Source organism: Quercus lobata, chromosome 1, assembly GCF_001633185.2.
Source record: "Quercus lobata isolate SW786 chromosome 1, ValleyOak3.0 Primary Assembly, whole genome shotgun sequence".
Lineage (NCBI taxonomy): Eukaryota > Viridiplantae > Streptophyta > Magnoliopsida > Fagales > Fagaceae > Quercus > Quercus lobata.
The window spans coordinates 5,946,480-5,958,434 of record NC_044904.1 but is presented as its reverse complement, the minus strand read 5'-3'; the positions used below and the strand labels follow the sequence as shown (position 1 = coordinate 5,958,434).

Genomic DNA, 11,955 nt, shown 5'->3' with positions numbered 1-11,955 from the left:
TCAATTATTTGTTTGACATTAAAATAGCCTAATAAACTATAACCAGAGTCATGAATTATGCTTATACAGTCATACATTTCTAAGTTACACGACCAAATTGTCCGTACACAACTGTTTGCTTATTTATTAGATTCAGCTATCCATCATGGACGGACCTGAATCTGACTAATGCCATTGCCAGAGGCTCCTCCAATTGGAGATAGATCGAGAACTTGATCTAATTCTCACTTGTGAACAAATTGATGCATTTAGAAAATCACAATAAATAAAACACGTTTGCTTATGAAAAATAACCTCAAAATCCACAAGAAAAGAAACTAGAATCCACCAAAATAATATTAGAGAAAACTTTGAAATTTTATTTATTGAAAACTAAATTATCTTGGACGCCACAAAGTGTTTAAATAGAAAAGCAATCCTAAGGTTACTAGGAGATGCTTAGAAAACCCTAAAGTGCTCCTAGAGTGACCAAGAAAACATCTTAAAACCCTAATTCGTGTTAAGCACAAAATTAGGTGGCAAAATAGGAAAATTATCAAAAATGGCAAAATTGAGATACTTACAAAATAAAATCCAACTATCTCTAGGAGACATCTCAAATCGGGAAATTATTCTCGCTTTTTTTTTTTTTTTTTTGAAGAGATTCTCGCTTTTAAATTAAAAGTTACAATAGAAATAAAAATGACTAAAAATGGAAAAAAAAAAAAAAAAAAAAAAAAACAAAAAAACAAAAACAACAAAACAAAACAAAAAAAACAAAACAAAACAAAGATTTCAAGACCTAAATGAAGGAATTTTTTTCAATAAGCGGATTTGATTGTGGCCATGGGTGACGAGTTTTGCTCCTAGCGTCATTTCCCTTCTTGTCACCAATTTTCATGCAATTATGTTGTTGTCACCAATGATTTTTACTAGCATTATTTTACTTCCTAGATTTCTTACACACTAATTTTTGGCAATTTCTCTACTTGAGGAAAGACTATGATGTCTGTTCTACATCCAAAATCTAGAGAGCTCGTATGACTCTCAATGACCATGACAAAACCAGTGCCTACTCTTTGGGACTTCCTTTTTGCCATCGCCATCGTTAGTGATTAAGTTAGCTCTCAAACACTCTCTCTCTAACACACGCTCTCAATATTTCATAGGAAAAATTATCTTATAATACATCTCTCCTAGAACATGTGTAAATCCCAAACATGTGGGTTCTATATGTTGTAAGAGAGATATCTCATAAGACCTTATCATGAGATATCTTCTTGTTTGATAGAGCTAAATTTCTTCGTTAAGCTACTTATGTATAATATCTGTGTTTAAACTATTCGCCATTATTTTGTTTTATTCAAATTGTTTTAGGATTTAAATAACTAATTTGTAATTTTACTCGGACTTTTTTTGGATAATCATCAAAATTTAGCTTAGGTACCCATATTCTAAAACCATATGATATGCATACCATTCTCGAACACTTAAAACTCTTTTTTTTTTTTTTTTTTTTATCAGAACTTAAAACTCATTTTGACATCGATTAACGTAGGAAATTCAGTGTAATAAAAATCAATTGACAATGGGCCTTAATCCATTTGGAATCCCAACTTTACTTGCCATCTGAGAACCCAAACTTTATAAGTTCCACCCTACTTTTTTTTTTTTTTTGAGAAGTTAATCTTGGTATTTAGAGCTATCAATTAAAACTGGTTTGATGCCTTGTCTAAAGAGGAATAACCAACCGACTGACTGGTACATTTTTACTATTATTTATAATACTTTTGATTTAGGTTTGTCTTTTGTTAATGTGAGTTTTGTTGAATTAGGAGATCTCCAAACTCTTTTTTTTTTTTTTTTTTTTTTTGAGAAACAAGAGATCTCCAACTCATTTCTAAACTTTATTTCTGCTCTTAAAGTTGGTTTCTATTATAAAAGTTGTAATCTACTTTCTGTTGTTGTGGAAACATGCAGGAGTGATTATCATTTTACTTTTGGTTCTTAATAAAATTGTTGTTTAACTAAAAACATAACCAATTAAAAGTGTGCATAATACTATTTACCCTCTATATTAACACTTTTACTTACCTTTTTTTGCTCAAAAAACAAAAGGAAAAACAAAAAGAGAAACAAAAAAAACTATTACACAATTCCTGTTACGCACAAAGTTGTGGGCCAAAATGGCCCATTAGCATTAATTTTTGAAATATTTAGCAACAGAGCACTGTTTCGGAAATAATTAGGGAAATACCACTTTTTCCGGTACTCGAGCATGGTGAGCTCGAGTACCATCTTTTCATTGGTCAAACATCTTCTCAAAAAAAAAAAAAAAAACGCCGCTATAGGGCCCGAAAACGTCACTATAGGGCCCATTAACCTGGTATGGGGGCTTAAAAACGCCGCTATAGGGCCCGAAAACGTCACTATAGGGCTTAAAAACGCCACTATAGGGCTCCTTGAATATGGGACGATGGTGGATTAAAAAAACATGGTACTCGAGCTCACCAAGCTCGAGTACCAGAAAAAGTGATATTTCCCTAATTATTTCCGAAACAGTGCTCTGTTGCTAAATATTTCAAAAATTAATGCTAATGGGCCATTTTGGCCCAAAGTTGTGTGTAAAATTTTTTTTAAATTGAAATCGTCAAACAATTTCACAATTTCAATTTAAAAATTATTACACAACTTTGTGTACAACATCTCCTGTGCACTGCATTAGTCATTTCCCTTATCTTAAACCATGAATTAACTTACCATATTTACTTCTTCTTCTTTTTCCCTTCAATTACCATATTTGCTATAATATTTTTTTATTTTTAAAATGTACCTTGTGAATAACTACTATTTCAGCCGTATGATCTTGGCTGATCCAAGGGTCAGAATTTGAAAACAGAAGTCAACCGTTGGAGCCATTGCTTCAAAAGCCCTTTTCCCATAGGCTTCTCCTCAGAAAAGAAACAGAGCACAAACAGAGACAGAGAGAGAAAGAGAAGCAAAACCCAGATAGATTTCTCAGAGATAATAAACAAGAATTAGCGATGGAAGCCCGAGCAGTTGTTCCTGCACAACCAAGAGGTCTGTCACTGCTTCTAATCTCATATTCTTTTCCCCTTTTTTCTTTTTGAAGAATTATTATTGATTTTTTTCTTTGATATCCCATGTGGGTTGTGGTTGATCGTGTATAAATTCATGTAGATGCGTTTACTTTTGGATTCTTTGGTATTAGTTTTTGAGTTTAGAAAAACTTGGTTTAGTTCTGATTGATGTGTTCATCGATAATTCTTTCAAATATTGGGTATTGATTTTTGAGTTTCTCTGTTTATTAACCTTCTTTATTTTTAATTTTTGGTGATTCTTTGTATAAACAAATCAGGGTTTTTTTTTTTTTTTGGGTGGTATATATTGAAATCTATCATTATAATTGTAACTGGGATTTCTTTTTCCTAGATTTTCATATCTCATATTAGTAATCTCTTCAAAGATTCTGATATGGTCAAATGAAAGGCTAGGGACTGAATCTAAATATGGGTTTTCCACATCTTTAAATCTTTTTACTACTAGGGTTTTTAGGTTCTTTTTGTGTGTGTGTTTGTTTGTATTCTTTTTCCCTAATACTTATATGATACTAATATTCCTTTGTGTTTTTGGTACTTGATTGATGGGGGTGCGGTCTTTCTTGATTCATATAGTTTTTATTCATTGGACTTTGATCTCATAGTGGTTTCTGAGTCTTTTTCAATGGTTTGCTTCGGTTTTAACATATCCTATTTCTATGGCCTTTTGTTTTTATGGGCCTTAAAAATCTTATTTCTTTTGAATGTATATTATTGAGATTGAAGATTTCTTGTTTTTGTTTTAGGGGCAGTTAAGGTAAAGAATGAACCAGCACAAGGAAGGAACCGGAGAGCTCTTGGAGACATTGGTAATTATGGGGTTCAAGCTTTGGATGGAAAGCCCAATGCCCAGATTTCTCGTCCCATGACAAGGTTTACTATACTCTCTCTCTCTAGTTATGAAGTATCTATTGTCTGAAATGTTAAAGCTATTAGGAAATAGTGAATCTAATCATTTAACCATTATTCTAACATTGAGTGCTAATTGCTGGCTGAATTTTGTCTTGCAGGAGCTTCCGTGCACAACTGTTAGCAAAAGAACAAGGGGCAGTAGAGATAAACAAGGTAGAGAACTGTAGTAGTGTAGTGTTTAATAATTTTCTTTACCTCTTTGTCTATGAAATAATACTACTATTGGGAATTATACAAATGACCAATTCAATGCAATGAACTTTTCTGATATGACTAATTCACAATGCAATGAACTTTATTGATATGCAGAACCCAGTTGTGCCAGCTTTAGACAATAGAGTAGCCATTAACAGAAGGTGTGTTACTGTAAAGAAGGTTGCAGAAGCTCAAAGGAGGGTTACAAGCCGAATTCTGATGAATCCAAGACTGCAACCACGACAACTTCTGAAGGAGAAAAGATTGAAAGTGTTAGTGGAAGAAGGTCCAGAGAAGGGTCCTCAAGGAAGGAAGTGAAGACTCTCACATCGATCCTCACTGCTCGAAGCAAGGTGTGTGTTTTTGAACATTCTTTAAAAGATTCTTCTTTGATTTCTTGGTTGTGCATTAAATTTGGCTTCTTTTTGCAGGCTTCTTGTGGTATTACTGTCAAGCCAAAGCCACAGATTGTGAACATTGATGCCGCAGATGTCAATGATGAATTAGCATTAGTTGAATACATTGATGATATTTATCAGTTCTACAAGCTAGAAGAAGTACTTTTCACTCTAATCTCTGCCTCCCCATCTTAATTATTTTTCTTTCTTTATCTTTCTCTAATGAATGGTAATTTTTGATGCAGGGAGAGAGTCGTGTTCTCGATTATATGGACTCACAGCCTAAAATTAATGCAAGGATGAGATCAATTCTGATAGACTGGCTAATTGAAGTTCATAGAAAATTTGAATTAATGCCTGAAACCCTCTACCTTACCATAAATATAGTTGATAGATATCTTTCTCGGACATTTGTTTCAAGGAGAGAACTTCAGTTAGTTGGCATTTCCTGAATGCTTATAGCCTGCAAGTACGAAGAAATATGGGCTCCACAGGTAGTGTTCTCTCGCTTGTAATCATTGTTGAAAATTTGTTTATGTTATTTTCTTGTAGCTGATGCTGACCCCAATTAATTGGGATGAAGGCTTCATTCAATCTGATTTTGCTTTGCTTTAAATCTGATTTTGGACCTGATGTGGGTATGGAATGTGCAGGTTAATGACTTTATCTGCCTGTCAGACTATGCTTATACAGGAGAGCAGATACTTGTTGTACGGCACCTAAACGCCCAAGTTCATATTGGGCCTTGGACCATGAATCAATTATGGGCCAAAGATCCAATCTTCACATCGACAAGGGCCCCGACCCAAACCCATGAATAGCTACCAACACTTAGAAAGCGGATTGCGTATGCCCTGCTCATAGGGTGCTTGAGAAACCATTTCGGGGCACTATGCACATGCTCGGTCACATTGCCCGGACACATTGCCATTTATGTGCCCGGCAAAACCTTAGGAAACTCCGCAGCCGAACACATTAACTGAAGTGGGAATCATTTCCAAAGCCACTCGTGCCTAAAAACCCACTTAAGCCCATTGACATTGGACCCTTCTTTGCACTAAGGGGGAAGATAATGATGATCACCCCATTAACAAAGGCTATAAATAAGAGAAATGAATGGATAGTCAAGGGAGGCAACTCTGAGAAAAAGAAAGGAGTAAGGGAGATAGAGAGAGGATAGCATTGAGAAAGAGAGAAAAATGACTCCGTTGGGTCCCTTAGTCTAGGACAACCCAAGGTAGGATACCCAACCCACCAGATAAATAAATTGTGAGTCCAAATAGTGGTTTGGTCCATCAAGCCCGTCTTTGGTGCCTACAATTGGCACCCACCGTGGGGCTCTCCTACGACACTGTAGTTCTAGAGGGACTCAAATCCGAGGATAATGTCTGAAAGGCGTTCGGAGGACCATGCGAGAACCGGATCCGTAGGGTCCTCTCGGGGGTCAAGTTGGCGAGAGCGCAGACAGAAACAACGAGAAGATAGGAGGCCTGACCAACTAGAAGTAATGTTCGGCACGGGAGAGGGTTCGTACCAAACCCAACAGACAGTTTCTGGTGCCATGGGATGTTGGCAGAAGGAGGAACGGGATGAAGAGCTCGAACAGCTCCGCAAACTAGTCAGGAGTTTGGAGCTGGAGGTGAGAGAAAGACACCGGGGAGGAGACAGAAATGACCAGCAACAGGAGGACGGTATAGGGGGAAATAGACATGAAGAGGGATCCAATCAATCTGGACCTCGACTACAGCGAAGTCGTTCACATTCCCGAGAATCTCGTCGGTACCGAGACCATTTGCACTCGAGAGCATCCCGACGAAATAGGAATCGATCTACCTCCCGGGAAACGAGGCAACGCCAGGACGGTTCACATTCTCGAGATAATCAAGTGAGACTCACTCTCCTCGGAAGAGAGGTGTCCCCGGAATGCTGCCATGGACGCCATGAGTCGCGCTTTGCAAAAAGCAGCTCGGTCCCCGTTTTCAAACGAAATCGAGCGAGCTAAAATGCCGGACAGGTTTGCCCGCCCACCGTTCAACTGTTATGATGGGAAAACTAATCCGGTAGAACACGTCAGCCATTATATTCAGATGATGTCTTTGCATACTCATAATGATGCGCTCATGTGCAAGGTATTTCCCTCGAGTTTGGGACCGACTGCATTGAGGTGGTTTAATGGGTTACAGAAAGGATCCATACATAGTTTCTCCGAGCTGATTCAAGAGTTCGGAGTCCGGTTTGTGACGTGTAGCCGAGTACCTCAGCCAGTGGACGCGCTTCTCTCAATGAAAATGAGGGCGGGAGAGACCCTCCGTAGTTACGCCAGTCAGTATTGGGAGCTATACAACAAGATTGGCGGAGATAACGAAAGGGTGGCGGTGAGCACATTTAGGATGGGATTGCCCGAGGATTCCGAACTACGAGTCGTTAACCAAGAAGCCGCCCGAAGGCATGCGGCAGCTTATGAGACGCATCGAGGAATACAAATGATTAGAAGATGACCGACTGCAGAGTAAAGGCAAAGCGCCGTTGATTACTCGTCCCCGGCAGACAGGTTTCCCTTTCAGGCCTCGTGGGGGTCTGGCCATTCAAGAACCGGCCGCACAAATGGGAGAAGTGAACGTGACATTTAAGGAACCGGTACACAAAATTCTTGACCGGATCAAACACGAGCTGTATTTTCAATGGCCGAACAAGATGGGAGGGGACCCATCTAAAAGGAATTAGAATCTATACTGCACTTATCACCGAGACAAGGGTCACACCACCGAATAGTACCAGGCACTAAAGGATCACCTCGGGCAGCTAGTCAAGGCCGGGCACTTAAGGGATTTTGTGCTAGACTCGGGGGACAAAGTCGTAAGGCAACATACCCGACAAAAGGGAAACCCTCTCCCACCCCCCCATAGGGGTAATTGAAGTAATCCATGTTGCGCCGGAGAAGCTCATTGAAGGAAAGAGAAAAGGAGTGTTGATAGTGGTGCCGGTAAAAGATAACCCGGGTCTACAGTCACCGGGTAAGAGGATGAAGTTTGCACAGGAGCCCGTCTTGTTTGACGATGACGATTTGGACGGGACGATTCAGCCACATGATGACGCATTAGTGGTCACGGCCCAGATAAACAGCTTCTTAGTAAAAAGAGTGATGATAGACCAGGGAAGTGGGGTCGACGTGATGTACCCCGATCTATTCGAGGGACTCGGTCTAAAGAAGGAGAACCTTATAAAACACACCCTTGGTTGGGTTTGATGGCAAAGTAGTGATTCCAGAGGGGCAAATCTCCCTTCCCGTGATTATGGAAGGGAAAGAGGTATCTGTAACGGTCACAGTAGTAAGTTCATTTTCCCTGTATACTGCCATCCTGGGAAGACCCTGGATCCATTCACTAAGGGCCGTCCCATCAACGCTGCATGTAAAGATAAAATTCCTGACCGAGAGGGGTCATTGTAATAAAAGGGGACCAACAAGCGGCCAGACAGTGGCTTACTGCCGTAGTGAACTGGAAGCGGGGGAATCAGGTCAGTCAGGGAGGAACAACCGAACAACTGGTTGGAGACAAGGAGACCGAGCGGCCAAAACAGGGGCGTGTTGAATAGGGAGATGTGTCCCGGAAAGACCCATTATAGCACTTAAAGGACCCCCGAGAAGGAATGGGGGCTGGCTGCGCTGAGGAGTTAGCAAAGGTAAAAATACTGCTAGACACCAATAAATATTTTCAGGTCGGAGCAAGCATGAGTTGCGAGGAAATGGTTCAAGTATTACTATTTCTGGTTCAAAACTTAGATGTTTTCGCTTGGGATCCTTATGAAGTCCCCGGGGTCGATCCCAGGTTTATTGTCTACAAACTTAATGTAGACCCTCCATATCCCCCGAAGAAGCAGAAGCCGAGAAGATCGGCCGAAGACCACGTTAAGGCAGTAAGACAGGAGGTAGAGAAGCTGAAGGAGGTAGGAGCAATAAGGGAGACCTTTTTCCCGGAATGGCTGGCGAATACAGTAGTTGTCCGGAAGAAGAACGGCAAATGGAGGGTTTGTGTGGATTTCACGGATCTGAACCGGGCATGCCCAAAGGACCCGTACCCCATGCCAAAGATTGATCAATTAGTGGACGCCACTTACGGGCACCCGAGGATGAGCTTCCTGGATGCCTTCCAATCAGATTGCCCTGGCCAATGAAGACCAGGAGAAAATGGCGTTTATATCCCCTGACGCTAATTATCATTACATCGTGATGCCTTTTGGGCTAAAGAATGTCGGGGCGACATACCAACGGATGATGACGAGGATGTTTCGGGATAAAATTGGGCATACGGTTGAAGTATATATCGACGATATGGTGGTAAAAATCAAGCAAGAGGTCCGGCATGTAGAGGATCTCCGGGGAGTGTTCGAGGTGTTGCGAAAGCACAAATTGCGTCTTAACGCAGAAAAATGCGCCTTTGGAGTGGGGGCTGGAAAATTTTTGGGGTACTTGATCACCAACAGGGGGATAGAAGTCAATCCCGACCAGATAGAAGTCGTGAAGCGTCTCCGGTAGCTAAGCAACCCGAAAGAAGTACAGGTATTGACCGAGATACAGGCCGCTCTCAACCGGTTCATCTCAAAATTTTCAGATCGCTGTCGTCCTTTTTATCAGCTATTGAAGAAGTGGAAAGGGTTTCGGTGGGATGATGAATGTGAAAAGGCTTTACAGAACCTTAAGGAGTACTTAGTGCAAGCGCCGATGTTAAGTGCAGCTGAGCCCGGAGAGGAATTGTTCATGTACCTCTCGGTGTCCGAACATGCTGTAAGCGCTGTGCTTTTAAGGGACCAAGGAGTACAACAGCCCGTGTTTTATATCAGCAAGACTCTAGTCAACCCCGAGACCAGATATTTGCCCTTGGAGAAATTGGTGTTGGCCCTAGTGCACGCTACCAGGAAATTACCTCAATACTTCCAAGCTCATACCATGTATTTACTAACCGAACATCCCTTACAGTCATTATTGAAAAGATCTGATCTCACGGGATGAATAGCTAAATAGGGGACACGGCTTGGGGCATTCGACGTGAGGTATAAGCCAAGAAGTGCAATAAAGGGGCAGGTATTAGCGGATTTTGTAGCAAAATTCTTTCCTAAAGGGGATATGGTCTGTCAGTTGGAACATCGCTCGTGGAAGGTACATGTGGATGGGGCTTCCAGCACAAAAGGGGCCGGAGCCGGAATAGTCATAATCACCCCGGAGGGAATTCTCTTGGAGCATTCGTTCAGGTTGGGGTTTAATGCCTCCAACAATGAGGCTGAGTATGAAGCTTTTCTTGCCGGATTGAAGGCAGTTACATGGTTAGAGGCCCGGGATGTAGAGATTTACTCGGATTCAAGACTCATAGTCAACCAGGTGCAGGGGAGTTTTGAGGCTCAAGATCCTTGGATGAAAGCATACTTAAACTTGGTGAAGCAGGTCATGGACGGCTTTTGTACGGTTAAGGTGATTCAAGTGGCCCGGGCACAAAACAGACATGCTGACTCTTTCGCCACTCTGGTATCATCAATTGCCAAGGATATTCCCCGGCTTATCAGAATGGAACTCGTCCTCGAGCCCAGCATTAAGGTGGCAAGTAATGAGGGGGCTGCAAGAGCCGAAGTCATAGCAGTCACAACACTTGGACCAAGCTGGATGGACCCCATCGTAGATTTCTTGGCCGATGACCGAATTCCAGACGATGAGAAGGAGGCCAACAAGGTCCGCAGGGTGGCTTCCCGGTATTGGTTATCCGTAGACTGGAAACTCTATCGCAAGTCATTCGGAGGGCCATATCTGTCATGCTTACACCCGGAGAAAGTAGGCCAACTCCTGGCCGAGTTGCATGAAGGGGTATACGGCAACCATGTTGAGGGACGGTCACTGGCGCACCGGGCAATGACTCAGGGATTCTAGTGGCCCCAGATGCAGAAGGACACCGCGGAATACATTCGAAAGTGTGAGTAGTGTTAGAAGCACGCCCCACAGATACACCGTCCTGCTGGGCATTTGAACCCGATTAGCAGTCCTTGGCACAATGGGGGCTGGACATACTCGGGCCATTTCCTCGAGCAACAGGCAATTGAAGATTCATGTTGGTGGCCGTTGATTACTTCACCAAATGGGCGGAGGCAGAGGTCTTGGCCAATATCCGGGACGTAGATGTGAAGAAATTTGTATGGAAGAACATAATCACCAGGTTCAGGGTCCCGAACTCCCTCATATCGGATAGCGGGCTGTAGTTTGACAGTCGAGGTTTCCACGAATTCTGCAGCAATCTCAGCATCAGGAACAGGTACTTTACTCCGGCGTATCCCCAAGGCAATGGCTAGGTTGAGGCCGTGAACAAGGTGATCGTGAACGGCTTGAAGCGAAGGTTGGAAGAAGCAAAGGGCAACTGGGCTAAAGAACTACCAACTGTTTTGTGGGCATACCAGACAACTCCTCGAAGATCCATGGGTGAAACCCCATTCTCTCTCACTTACGGGGCTGAAGCCATGATACCAGCTGAGGTCGATTTATGTAGCGCACGAGTTTCAGAATTATTATCGATTTTTTCCTTTGATATCCCATATGGGGGTGGTGGTTGATTGTGTATAAATTCATGTAGATGCGTTTACTTTTGGATTTTTTGGTAGCCAAAATTGGGAATTAAGCCCATTTTCCAAACAATATAATTAGTAGGCACGGTTTCAAAACTATATTTTTTACTAACATCTTGAGTCTAAAAAACTCGATTTTGAGCTTATAAATTGAGTCTTTGAGACTTGATTTCAATGTTCTAATTTGGCATTTCTTCCACGTGGTGTCCACCTGGAAATCGAGTCTCTAAGACTCGATTTCTAGCTGACCCTTAAAATGTTTTATGTGCAACCTTCATCTATTTTCAGCTTACATCTCTCGATGAAGCCTCCATGGTCGATTGGCCTCCATGACAGTGGGTTCCTTTCAAGTAGGTAGTTGGACCACGTGGCCAACAGCAACGCCCGACGAGTTCGACCCCGTCCCATGTATTTGTTGCATAATCCTCGCCGTCTACGAATCAGACCTCCGAAACCTACAGTGGGAGCCCTCGGGCTGGTACAGGCTCAACTCGGACTGGGTCATCAAGCATGTCACCTACGAGCAAACCCAGGGACATGCGCCACCATACTTGATCTACTGCGACCAAAAGCACCGCGGTGTGGCTGTTGAATGACGGGTTTTGGGGTTTTTATTTTTTTAATCTGGATTTTAGGTGGTTGTTGGGGGTGGATTTGGTTGGATTTATGCTCGAATTTGTGGGCTGATCTGTGTTTGTGTTTTGTATTCCAACACTTGTGAAAATCTTTTCAATGTGGATGTTTTACAGGTA

At 41.9% G+C, this 11,955-nt stretch overlaps 1 pseudogene; it reads left to right on the top strand.

The window, feature by feature from the left end:
- Positions 1-2,967: 2,967 nt before the first annotated feature.
- On the top strand, positions 2,968-5,424 carry LOC115994259 (annotated as a pseudogene).
- Positions 5,425-11,955: the final 6,531 nt, after the last annotated feature.